Source organism: Aotus nancymaae, unplaced genomic scaffold, assembly GCF_030222135.1.
Source record: "Aotus nancymaae isolate 86718 unplaced genomic scaffold, 86718_ANA_hifiasm-v0.15.2.pri h1tg000058l, whole genome shotgun sequence".
Taxonomy (NCBI): Eukaryota; Metazoa; Chordata; class Mammalia; order Primates; family Aotidae; genus Aotus; species Aotus nancymaae.
The window spans coordinates 45,840,161-45,854,389 of NW_026988472.1; positions in this window are offsets into that span (position 1 = coordinate 45,840,161).

Here is a 14,229-nt window from a genome sequence, read left to right on the forward strand (position 1 = left end):
TCAGGCATTGTAATAGGAGTTTTACATTTGTTTTTTCCTTTCTTTCCCACCATCTTTCTATGAGAAGTTTGCAGATGGGGAAACTGAGGCTTAGAGAGCCATCATTGGGTTAACTCAGCTGGTAGCCACTCTGGTATATATGCTAAGAGCACATGAAAGTGGAGGACTTTCATGTGGAGGATAGGGGGAGGCCCTATCCTCTTAGTCTGCGCCTGAGGATCACCAGGAAGAGTGTGAGGGCTAGGCTGTTCTGCTTTCCACAGCGTCTGGCGGACAGCGTCAGCGTCTGTCAACAACAGTTCTCATACTGCACGGAATTGTCTTTCTTTGTTTTCTTTCTTTTGTTTCTTTCTTTCTCTCTTTCCTTCCTTCCTTTCTCTCTCTCTCTCTCTTTCTTCTCTTTCTTTATTTTTCTTTCTTGTTTTTTTTGTTGAGACAGAGTCTCACTCTGTCACCCAGCCTGGAGTGCAATGATGTGTGCGATCTCGGCTCACTGCAGCCTCCACCTCCCAGATTCGAGCTATTCTGTGCCTCAGCCATCCATGAATTGATTTTCTTAAATGAGGGCGGTACTTGAACTCAGGTGTTGAACCTGTGACTCTAATTGCCTTGCTTCCTTCTCCCCAGATAATTAAATCCACTTAGTCTTAATGTTCTAGATGTCAAGATGCTCCAGGATAATTCCTGCCCCAGGGCAGCTACATTTATAAGTCGGTTAGTATGTGCCGGGCACAACCACCACTGAAGTAGGAGTTTTCCATCCAATTAAAAAGACAGAGGCATACAGGGGCAAAGGAACTAAGGAACTGCCTATAGGTGGGTGTAGACATTGTCCCCAGTGAGACCAAAAAAAAAAAAAAAAAAGGCCTTGGGTGACTCCAGGTTGTATGGTGCACTCAGGCCCTGGGGCTCTCCAGTGAAAGATAAGTTGAGTCCACTTTGCGCCTGTCTTGCCTTCCTCATCTCGCGGGCCACAGCGCCCCATAAAAAGTGTGCCAACATTGCCTGCACTGAAGGGCGGTTCCCCTCCAACCCTGTGCCCGGTGGAACCAGGAAAAGGTGTCAGGGGCCGCAGTTTTATTTTGCTTTCCAGGGTGGGCCTGGGATAGAGTTGTGGCTATTTCTAACCGTAGAGAAGTTGGCTAGAAGTCTGAATTCATGAAAATGAGTTCTATTAGTTTGAACCTATTTAATTTCGTGCCAAGAACTTACCAGAAGAAGAGGAGAAGGAAGAGGAGGAGGAACACAAGAATAGGAACAAAGCTGAGCTCCCAACTCTTGCTTTCTCGAGCCCAGATCCCTTTGTCTGGGTTTCAAGGCCTCCTACCATCTGCCCCACCTGCCTGCACCCCACGTTCCCCTGTGGCCCCTGCAGTCTCCATCTGGTCTCCCTCACAGCGGAGCCCTCCTTCCACCAACTGGAATCTAAATCCCCTTAAAGACACAGCCCAAGTCCCCCTGTGAATAACAGGAAAAGGAAAAAAAGAGAAAGGATAGTTAGTAGACTAGCTATATCTTGTGCCCTCAGTTATAAGTCCTTTTAAACAATATCTGATTTCATTCTCACCCTATGGAGTGAGTACTAATATCCCCATTTTACTAAAGAAATTGAGGCTCAGAGAATTTAAGCGACTTGCTCGTAATCAAACACCCAGGTCTGTCTACCAAGTCCTTCCACTGAGGCCGATCTCTGCCTTATGTTTTGTTGAGATGTCTTTCTCCAGGACTCCTAACCAGAGCGGCCCCACGTGGTGCAAAAAGCGAGCAGAGGGATAGCCGGAAAGCAAAGAGCAGTGAAAGAACACCCTCGCCTGTGCTGTGCTGAGTGCTGCGCTGCTAATTGTCCTCTTTGCTTTATTGATCTGAGGGAAACTTAAGAGCCAAAAGAAATGTAAAGGGGGATCTCATTCAACCGAGTTTCCCTTCGGTGGCTTGATTTTTCCTCTACAACATCCCCTCCAAGTGGTTGCTCTGCCTCCGCACAGCCAGGGAACAATACGGAAGCAGAAAATCTTCTAGTTAAGCAGAGAGCAATGAGTAGCTTAGCTTGGCAGGCACTTGCGCAAAATGAGAGAAAGTGACAGGAGATAACGCTGGGAGCCAGGCAGGGGCCAGGTTGTAGAATAATGATAATAACAATCACGGCAGTAACCGTAGCAGTATTAACAGCAAGCGCTGAGTGCTTTCCATATACTGGGGAGCTTTCCATGTAGTATTTCCCGAATCTTCACACAATCCTATGACAGTGGCACCGATATTTTCCTCATTTTGCAGCTGAAGGAATCCTAGAGGGATTAAATAACTTCCCCAAGAAAACACAATGAAAGCCAAGGGCAGGGTTTGAACTCAGACTGGCTGGCTCAGAAGCCGCCTCATTTAAACACTCTGCTTCTCTAGAATCCTAAGGCCTTTTAAAGACTTTGTTCCATACACCAGATAAAGGTAAAGTTATATTCTGTCTCAATCAGCTGTCTAGCATTTTCATCATGAAGATTTTTTTTTTCTTTTTCTTTTAAGAGACAGGGTCTCTCTATGTTGCCCAGGCTGGTCTCGAATTCCTCGGCTCAAGCAATCCTGCTGCCTCAACCTCCCAAAGTGCTGGGATTATAGGTGTGAGCCACTGCACCCAGCCTACATCCTGAAGACGTTTAAACATAGATATGATAATATCATATATATTACAATTTTCCCTGCCCCAACTTTCAAATTATTTCATTACAGAAATTCAATCTGCTCTTTTCCCTCCTCCTGCATGGTGAAGGAACAGGCAATAAAGAGAATCTGTGTCCTGAACAATGATAGTTTTCCTCAGCTTTTCACTATTTCAATATATTTTTTTCTTGTGTGTGTGTGTGTGTGTGTGTGTGTGTATGTGTGTGTGTTTGAAAAAGAGTCTTGCTCTGTCGCCAGGCTGGAGTGCAATGGCATGATCTCCGCTCACTGCAACCTCCCCCTCCCGTGTTCAAGCGATTCTCCTGCCTCAGCCTCCTGAGTTGCTGGGACTACAGGCGCGCCCCACCACGCCTGGCTAATTTTTTGTATTTTAGTAGAGACTGTGTTTCACCATGTTGCCCAGGATGGTCTCGATCTCCTGACCTCGTGATCCACCTGCCTCAGCCTCCCAAAGTGCCGGGATTACAGGCGTGAGCCACTGTGCCTGGCCTTACTTCAATATTTTTCTAAGAAGTCATTTGTATTACATGGCTAAAAAAAAATTAGTAGGTTCAATAGCATATAGAAAGGGGAGGCATTACACACTCCTGATGGCTTTCTGTGTTAAAAATGACAAACGTTTTATTCCGTTGTGAAGCAGAATTATCCTTGGCAAGTAATAAGTGTATATTTTAATGTGTTTCTTCTATGGGTGTCAAAGCTTTTACATAAAATATAGTTGCCAGATCATTAGCAGAAGGTGGTTAATGGCTTTATGGTGAGGAAAATGGAGTGTAGGTCATGGAGCACTGGCTCAAATCTGAGGGGAAACCCACATAGGCCAAGATCAACCTCCTTGGCTGACCCTGACGGTCTGGCCTCTCCTTGCTGCACAGGGGCACAGCCGTGCAGCTGCCCTGGGCCTCACGCTCCAAAGCCCCTGGTGCTTGACTTAATGTACTGCAGATGCCATTTTGAAATTCTTAATAATTTTGAACAATGGGCCCCACATTTCCATTTTGCCCTGTGTCCCCTAAGTTCTGCAGCCAGTCCTGCCCTTTTTAGATTCTCATTCTCTGAGTGCCTCCAGTGCCACTGTCTTTTCCTGGACCCGGGAATGGGCCCATACACACGTGCGCCTTCCTCTGCCTAGAATGCCCTCTCAGGTCATGCCCATTAATACTTCTCAGGTGTGGAAACTCCTTGTTCTTCTTGGTTTAGTTGAGTAAGTGGTGGTAATTCAGAAAAAAAAACCAAACTTTTTATTAGGAAACTAGAGGAAAACAATGGGCTTCTTTTTTTTTTTTTTTTTTTTTTTTTTTGAGACGGAGTTTCGCTCTCGTTGCCCAGACTGGAGTGCAATGGCGTGATCTCGGCTCACTGCAACCTCTGCCTCCCGGATTCAAGCGATTCTTCTGCCTCAGCCTCCCGAGTAGCTGGGATTACAGGCGTGTACCACCATGCCCGGCTAATTTTGTATTTTTAGTAGAGACGGGGTTTCTCCATGTTGGTCAGGGTCGTCTCAAACTCCTGACCTCAGGTGATCCGCCCGCCTCGGCCTCCCAAAGAAATGGGATTACAGGTGTAAGCCACCGCGCCCGACCAACAGTGGGCTTCTTAACAATACTATAGAGCTTAATCATAGGTTGATTCGATGGACAGAGTTTAGGGGCCACAGCGTCTTAGTTCCCTTACCCATTCCTAGCCCACCTGGGAGGAGGTGTGGATACCAGACCAAGGTTCTCAGACTGCTGGTGCCAGTAGAGCTGGTAGCACCAATGCCAGAATTGGAATTCTTCATCCTTCCCTCAATTTTCTCCCCAGTTGAGGGCCATTCTCATTGACCCAGGCCTGGGCCACGATTGTGCACAGCAGACAATCCCAAGAAATCTTTGACCTTTATGAACGAGAGGAACTCTCCAACATCTTCTCCAGCAGTTCCTTGTTGGGGTTCTTGGGCTATTTTATCCTGACTTTGCAGCTAAGGTGTCAGCTCTCTTGGAAGTTTTCCATGCTCCTCTTGAACCCCTTCCTTTCACTGGTGGATCAGTCTGAATGTGTACACAGGATGCTTACCCTCTTTGCCACCTGCAGTGCTTCCATCTGAGCCGCCCTTAAAGCTGGTGTTTTGGAGCAGCCACCACCGTTTTCTAGGCCTCTGTGAGGTGCACACGCCAGTTCGTTCTCTTCCTTTCTGCCAGGTTATGTTTTCCTGTCTGAGGGGTGGCTACAACTCTCAGCTTACTTGTGCCTCAGAATTGATTAGCATGTACCAAGGCCAATGAAGGAGCATTGAAATTGACCCAGTAGTCCCATAGATCAGTGGTCCCTAACCTTTTTGGCACGAGACTGGTTTCATGGAAGACAATCTTTCCATGGACAGGGTCGGGGCGGGGGAGGTGCTGGTTTCAGGATGAAACTGTTCCACCTGAGATCATCAGGCATCAGCCTCTCATAAGGAGCGCACAACCTGGATCCCTCACATGTGCAGTTCACAATAGGGTTGGCGATCCTATGAAAATCTAATGCCGCCGCTGATCTCACAGGAGGCATCGCTCAGGCGGTAACTCGGTAATGCGCGATCACTGGCCTCTCACTTCCTGCTGTGTGACCTGGTTCCTAACGGCACAGCAGGGGGTTGGGGGCCACCGCACCCCCTCATAGATCCTTTCTCAGAATTATGTCAATGCTGAAAATAAAAAACCTGGGCTCACAAATGAAAATTATATGTAAATACAGTTATCAAAAGTTTTTAATAGTTGCGATGTAGTAATATATGTGCTTCTTTATATAGTAATGAACACAATCTCGCAGTCAGTCTCATATCCACTACAAATTCAAAATAGCGATGTTTGATTATCTACACGTTAAAGATATAAAAATATCTGTAATTTCTTTTGCTGATACCAGCACAGGAACTGCTAAGATTTCAGAGGTTTCCTGACTATATTTGTGTTTGAAGAAAATGCTAACATTCAATTAGAGGTTAATTAAAATAAAGATGGGTGTTTTCCTTCCAAGTTCCCTGGATTCTCTCCAAAGATCTCTTGGGTGTCTGTGGACCCCAAACTAAGGGAATGGTTTCTTAAACTAGAGAAACTCACCAACAGCGTTTTTGAGAAAAGAAAGATGGAAGAGATGGCATGGCCACCAATGAATGCAATAAACTAATAACTAACTCTGCTTTTGAAATTTAATTTACCATTTACCTCTGCATATTCTCTGCTTGACCTAAATTCCACCATCTATACCAACAGCTTACCTGAAAGGGGTTGGGCACCAGCTCCGAGAAAGCAACAAAGTGGAAAACAGCTAGGGAAAAAAAAAAAAAAACAGCTTATAGGTGTCTTTGGTATTTAGTAGTTCCTTATGTAATGCAACCCATAATTATCTAGTGTTTGTGAACTTCATCAAAACATTCTCTCACCTTTTGTGTCATTTTATCCTTAAAGTGCCTGTATACAGATAAAGAGACTAGATATTGGTATCAGTATTTTGCAGAGGATGAAACTCAGCACAGAGAGGTTAAGGCACCTGTTCAAGGGTATTTAGTTGGTTTGCTGAGCCAAGACCATAAACCAAAACTCCTTGTATTCAACTGTGGGCCCATAGTCCTTTAGGCTTAATTTTAGGTGCTAGAGCTCATAAAATTCATACTTCAGGAGGAAGATTGTGTATCTAAGGTGAGAAGGAGCCAAATTCAGATTCAGTCGTATATGAAACTCAGTCATCTCAGGGCGATATTTTACCTAAATACAGGATGGTTCACCAATACTGGAATTGTTCCCAATGCTAATCAAACAATAATAGACCTGATTTCGTTTTGCTAGTGGCAGTGCTGGTGATGGTGGTGTGTATTGTTAGTTTTTGTCATACAAGCATCCATTTCTCAGATTTGAAATTAACACGTGGCTTCCAAAGACCTAAATTTACTCATTCATGAAAGTGGCTTCCCAGTCTTCTTTCCTTCCTTCCTTCCTTCCTTCCTTCTTGCTTTCTGGCCTTTTTTTTTTTTTTTTTTTTTTTAACTACTTAAGGTCCTTGGCACAAAGAGTGAGCATACATTTACACTTAAATTTTTCTATTTTTCTCTCTATATACAGACAGGGACACAATTTTAGTTTGGGCCAGGAGGAGGTATTTTAATGTTTGAATTTTATATTTTGTACTCTATGGTTATGTTTGCATACATGCCTTACTTTTGTAGCTAGAACACTGTGTTTGGTTTTGTGTAATGAAGAATTTGGCTGGCCATTATCTCTAGTTCTTGAGAGGTAGCTTCTAAACCGATGGATGACTTGAGTGTCTTTGCAGGGAGGCAAGACCAGGCCTAATTGTTTATAATAATAAGGTGGCTCACACTGGACAGTTTATGCTAATGAGATGATTCAGGACGGGGGCTGGCCATTCCAGAAAGACCAAATATGTGATTAGTGGGTTGGGGCTTTGAGTCATGAGATATAAGCTCAACCTCTGGAGGGGAAAGGAGGAGCTGGAGAATGAACCATGTAGCCAGTGATTCCATCAATCATGCTTGTATGAGGCCTCATTAGGCCTCAATAAAAAAAAAAAAAAAAAAAAAAAAAACTCAGCACACCAAAGCTCAGGTGAGCCTCCTTGACTGACATTACTCCTTGAGTACTGTCAGCCTTTCAGGCTGGGAGGATCACACATCCTTAAGGACGTTGCACTTGGAACCCTGCCAGATGTCGCCCTGCACGTTTCTTCTTTGGGCTGGTTCTGCTCTGTACCCTTTTAATGTAATAAAACTGTAAACACAGCACTTCCCTCAGTTCAGTGAGTGGTTCTAGCAAATTATTCAGCCTGAGGGTGGTCATGGGACTCTCTACATTTTCAGCCATTTGGTTGGAAGAGTGAGTGACCCTGGGAACCCTTTAACTTGGGACTAGTGTCTGAAATGAGGTCTCTCTTGTAGAGAATTTAACTTGTGAAATTTGGCTTAACTCTAGGTAGATTTACAGAATGACAAAATGAGAAAAAGCTGGTACTCTCATTGATCAAACCAGTGCCAGGTGTATTATCTAATTTAATCCTCAGTTAAAACTCTTCAAGCCAAGTCCTTTTATTTTTGGTTTTGCTGGAAGGAAACTGAAGCTCAGGAATCACGAAGCTAAATTGAGATTTGAATGCAAACTCCAAACACCAAAATAAACACCTTTGTTGAAAGACTGAAAGACACAATTGGAAAATTTTGTTAAAAGATCTCGACTGATCCTTATTTTTATAGAAACCATTTTAATATGCAACTACATTGATCTCTTATGCTAATTTTTTAAAGAGTCTTTATTTGTTCAACAAATTTTTATTGAGCTACTACTGTGTGGCAGGCATTGTTGTAGGAGCCAAGGAGATCTCAGTAAACAAAACTTCTGCCCTTAAGAAGTTCACTTTCTAGTGGGCCAGGAAGAGAGAATACATATTTTTTAAAATAAGTAATGTACATAGTATATTAGAAGATGAACATGGAGGCCAGGGTTGGTGGCTCACACCTGTAATCCCAGCAATTTGGGAGGCCGAGGTGGGCAGATCACTTGAGGTCAGGAGTTCAAGACCAGCCTGGCCAACATGTTGAAATCCTGTCTCTACTAAAAAAAAAGAAAAAATACAAAAAAAATTAGCCAGGTGTGGTGGCAGGTGCCTGTAATCCCAGGTGCTCAGGAAGCTGAGGCAAGAGAATCGCTTGAACTTGGGAGTCGAAGTTTGCAGGGAGCTGAGATTGTACCACTGCACTCCAGCCTAGGTGACAGAGTGGGACTCTGTGTCCAAAAAAAAAGGAAGATGATCATGGAAAGTGAGAGTAGGTAAGGGAAATGAACAAGGAGTCTGTAGGAGAAGTGGTCCAGGTAGTGCATCAGAGCCAAGACTTCAAGGGAATGAGGAAGTTAGCCATGCAGATGCCTGGGGGAGGTGCTCCAGGGAGAGGTCACAGCCAACTCCAAGGCCCTAAGCAGGGACCGTGACCACATACGAAGGCCAGCATGGCTGAAGCAGCAAGAGCAGCAGTGTTCCCTGGAGTCACACAACATGAGGCCAAATAGGGCAAATCACTTTGTGGGAGTGTGGGATGGGTGGTACCAATCATGAGGAACTTCCCAGGCCGTTTTAAGGACTTTGGCCTTCCTTTTTTGCACGAGGTCAGGAAACCACTGGCAGTTCGCCATCAGAGAAGTCCCATGACTTGATTTTGGCTTGAAAGGGACCATGGCCACTCTGGCTGCTGGGTTGAGACTAGACTGGGAGCAGGGAGGCTGCTTTGGAGGCCATTGCAACAATTCAGGTGGAGGACAGACCAGGATGGGACAGTGGAGTGGTGCTGAGTGTGCAGATGCTGGATGTATTTTGAAGGTACAGCCAATAGGATTTGCTGATCTACAGGGTGTGAAGGGGGAGAGAAAGTGAGGAGCCCAGGCTGAGGCAGAGATTTTGGTCTGAGCAACTGGAAGGAGGCAGTGGCTGTCCACTGAGGTGGAGAGACTTAACTGGTCAGCGGGTAGGGAGGCCTGGTGTGCTCAGGTTTTAGGGTAGAGGATCAGAGCTCAGATGGGGCGTAGGACATTTGATTTGCCTAGTAGAGTCCAAGTGGACATCTCAAGAGGCATTTTAATAAAGATTTTTTTACTTTCTTCCTTCCTCCCAGTGTTCCTGCCTTCTCTACTGAAGGCAGAGAGGATACATACATATAGAATATGGTCTTCACTTCCAGTGACAAGAGCCACTGGGAATTGGGTTCCTTGTGAGTCACTGCTTGGCACCTACTGGGTACTGCGTGCAAGTATGTTAAGTGAAAGAGATTTAAATTTTGTACTAAGAGGAACTTGAAAAATAAAATAAAATAAATGATCTTTCTATGTACAAGAATGCTAAAACTGCCAGCAGAGGGAGATTGTTCGCTCATTTGTTTTTGGTTTTACATTTCTGCAACATTAATGTTTTGCTTCCTTTATTAATTAGGACTTACTTATTATTTGGTCTGTAACATGCACCATGGAGGCAGTTACTAGAATGTCTAGAACATTTCACTTTAGAATAATTTCAAACTTACAGAAAAGCTGCAAAAAGACAGTAAAGAACTCTGGTATACCCTTAACCCAGATTCACCAATTGTTAATAATTGGCCGTACTTGCTTTGTCAATATCTATCTATCTGTCTACTTATCTTTCTTTCTTTCTCTCTACCTACTTACTTATTTTTTCTAGACCATTTGTGAGTGAGCTGTGAATATGACACCTTTTTATCCACAAATGCATTTCCTAAGAATAAGGTCATTCTCCAACATAGCCACAGTACAACTGTCAGTACCCTGAAATGTCACATTGCTACAATACTATTATCTGATCTACAGACCTTATTCAAATTTCATCTATTAGCCCAATAATATTCTTATAACAGCTTTTTTTGGTCCATGTTCCAATCCAGGATCTGGCATGGCGTGTAATTGATATACGTCCCACTAGTGTCTTTTAACTTAGAACTTTCTCAGCCTCTGTGATTTCCATGACACTATTTTTGAAGAAGACTGGCTGCTCGTTGTGCGAATTTCCCTTGATTTAGGCTCGACTAATGTTTCCTCGGGATTAGATTTGGGCTAGCCTTTTTGGCTGGAATGCCCACAGTGAGGGACACTGTGATCTTCTCGGTCTCGCAGCAGTGTGCCCGTGATGTTGCTATGTTCTGTTATTGGAATGTTAACTTGGATCAATTGATTAATGTGTTACTTCCCAGGTTTCTCCACCGTAAAGCTAGTATTTTTTGAGATGCGTTCTTTAACGTGTCTCTGTTCCCTGCATGGTGTGGATATTTCAGCTGCCTTCACAAAAGGCTTAACTCAGTTATGGTGGCATGAATCATAGCCTTGCTATGGGTGAATTACTCTCCTCACCACACACAAACCCAAGGGAGATTCTGTGTGGTATTGAAGGACCCAGAAACGATGTCAGCACTTGTGCCCACTCACAGGTAACTTACCTGTCATCTGAGCAACATGACAGTATTCACAGTGCACCCTGCTTCCAAAGGATAAAATTTTTTGAAAATAAAACATGGCAAAAATCATTCAGAAAATGGCATTTGTTTCTCACAAAGTAGATTCACAATAACTTCCCACTCCCTGCCCCACCCCAAGAAGGTCTTTTCTTGTTAACCGCTGGCGAATGGGGTTGTTGATGACCTCTACAAAGGAGATTCAAAAGCAATGGGGGAAGGGGAGAGGGGAGCCCGGCAAGGTGGCTCATGCCGGTAATCCCAGCACTTTGGGAAGCTGAGGCAGGAGGATCGCTTGAGCCCGGGGATTTCGAGATCAGCCTGAGCAACATGGCAAAACCCTGTTTCTACAAAAAAATACAAAAATTAACTGGGGATTCTAGTACGTACTTATAGTCCCAACTACTTGGGAAGCTGAGGTGGAAGGATGGCTTGAGCACGTGAGGTCAAGGCTGCAGTGAGCTGTGATGGCACCGCTGCACTCCAGCCTGGGCGACAGAGCAAGACCCTATCTCAAAAGAAAAAAGGGGGTGGTGTAGGGGCTGAGCATGGTGGCTCACACCTGTAGTCCCAGCAGTTCGGGAGTTCAAGGCGGGCAGATCATGAGGTCAGGAGTTTCAGACCAGCTTGGCCAACATAGTGAAACCCTGTCTCTACTAAAAATACAAAAATTAGCTGGGTGTGGTGGCGGGCACCTGTAATCCAAGCTACTCAGAAGGCTGAGGCAGGAGAATCACTTGAACCCAGGAGGCGGAGGTTGCGGTGAGCCAAGATCACACCATTTCACTCCAGCCTGGGCAACAAGAGCAAAACTCCATCTCAAAAAAAAAAGAGAGAGAGAAAAAAAAGAGGCTGATGGCTCAACCTGCTTGCTAAGCATGGCAGGATCTAATTGTGTCTCAAAGACTGGACCAGAGAGTTGGGGATACCCTTCCACCACACCTACTGCAGTGTTCATAGGCCCAAAGGGTCTCCAACTAGCCTGGCACCCAGTAGGTGTTTGATAGATTACCGTCTGTTAGTTGCGCTAGTTTCCTTCTATCCCACTGGGGACAGTGGCCTGAGCAGTTTAGAGGATCCCTGGCCAAGAAGAACAACCACAAGGATCATTTATCGAGTGATTGCCAGAGCCAGGCACTGCCCTAAGTGCCTCGTCATTCTCCCAGTGACATTGTGGGGTAGGTAGAGTGAACATCCCATTTTACAGAGAAAGAAACTGGGGCTCAGAGAAGTACCATGGCCAAGGTTGCTCAGCTAGTAAGACCAACCATTGAACATGACAGTTCAGCCATTTTATTTACATTTTCTCCCCTCAAACAGGGACAGCAGTGAAAAGAAGGTGAGATCTCAGATGCTGCAGAAACTGTTAAGTTGGCCATTGATTGGGTCAGTCAAAAAGGTACACATATCCCTGTGAATGTATATATAAATACACAACACACATATATATACACTATATAAATACACAGTATGACTATATATATGCACACATCGATATACAAATACAGTATAAGACTGTGTGTATGTGCGTATATGTGTGTGTATGTATATATACATACACACACATATACAGTCATGTACTGTGTAATGAGATTTCAGTGACCCCATAATACTGTATTTTTTACTGTACCTTTTCTAATTTTAGATACACAGATACTTAGCATGGTGTTACAGTTGCCTAAAGTATTTAGTAGAGTCACATCTGTAGGTTTGGAGCCCAGGTATGTAGTAGGCTGTACCATCTAGCTTTGTGTAAGTATACTGTGTGATCTTCACACAATGAGGAAATTGCCTAGAACATATCCCCATTGTTACGCAATGCATGACTATATGTAAATATATATATATATATATTTGTTTGAATGAGAAACACACTAACATTTGTAGTGATAAACATTTTATATTGCTTTCTTGCTACCTCTCAGTAAACCCCATGAATTTAGTCTAAGCATGCTCATTTTACAGATGGATAAACTGAGGCTCCAGAGATCACAGTTGGCAAGTGGCTGAGCTGGGACGGTGTCCAGCTGTATCTGGTTCCAAAGCCTGGTCTCTAAGGCCCTCCTCATTAAGCCAAGAACAACATGAGAAGATACTCCTGTATGGTAGCCTTTCAAATGAAAACCAAACAATGAGGACCTCTCTGCCCCTTTCAGGCTGACCAAAATGAAAAGGTTCAGTAATGCCTCCTGTTGGCTGCAATGTAGAGAAAGAAAAGTGAAAGCTCTCATATGCTGTTGTTGGCAGGGTCAATTCGTAGGGACTTTTCAGAGGCACTGGTTGCGGTCACAATTAAAATAGCATTTCCAGTTTAAGTCCAGTGTCAGGACTTGTTCTACAGCCATACTAACACTATACATATACATACACATGCACAAACACCTAGATCTTTCCCCCATAGCATTGTAGATACGAGCAAAAGCTACAATCAACCCGAGTGTATATTAATTGGGAGATTCATTAAATACATGATAGAGTACCCAAACAATGGAAAACTATGCAGCTGTTAGAAAAAGATCGAGGTAGATTTATTCATGATGCTGTGGAAGGATGTCCAAAGAATACTCTTTTTTTTTTTTTTTACTGAAATGGAGTCTTGCTCTGTCTCCAGGCTGGAGTATAGTGGTGCAACCTCGGCTCACTGCACCCTCTGCCTCCCGGGTTCAAGCGATTCTCCTGCCTCAGCCTCCTGAGTAGCTGGGATTACAGGCACCCACCATCACACCCGGCTAATTTTCGTATTTTTAGTAGAGACAAGGTTTCACCATGTTGGCCAAGCTGGTCTCAAACTCTGACCTCGTGATTCACTTGCCTCGGCCTCCCAAAGTGCTAAGATTGTAGGTGTGATGCACCTGGCCAGAATACTCTTAATTGGAAAATAAAGAGCCTCATAGTGTCTGATCCCTTCTGTGTAATAAAAAAGTGAGGTGTGGGGAGACTATTTCCAGAAGGGAATTTTAAGAGCTTACCTCTGGGGAAAGGAAATGGAGACTCCGCTACCATTTACATTTTTACCAGAAGCATGCATTACTTTTATATTTTAAATATTTAAAACATTATTGATGTTTTACTTTCATCTTTTATACATTTTTAAAAAATTGTGTTTATTTTCTTGCTCAAGAAACTTTTCACAGAATCAACAACAGGCAGTTGACTACACCTTTGAAAGAAACAGAATGTGACCCTAGGCTTGGGGTTTCTTTAGTAAGAAAACACCTTTGAAAGGAAGTGAAACATACCACCAAGCACCAAGACAGAGGGAGGGGGACTTCCTGCTTATCTGCAAGGGAAGGAACTCGTATTCTTAAAGGGGCAGGAAGGACAGTTATTTTCAAGTCGATTGCTATCATAACCCTAACCACTGGGCAGTAGAACCCGTTCTAGAATGCAAGGGTAGTCAGCCAGCCCACCCTAGGCCCAGTTGAGAAGTATCCTGGGTACAGAATACTTCAGTGCAGCGGCTTTGCTTTGGATATTTTCCTTGTAGAACGTGACCACACATTACATTTTGATGAAGTGAATCATATTTTCAGTGAGGTAGGGAGGTTGCTCGTAGAATCGTATAGTGATGTGTA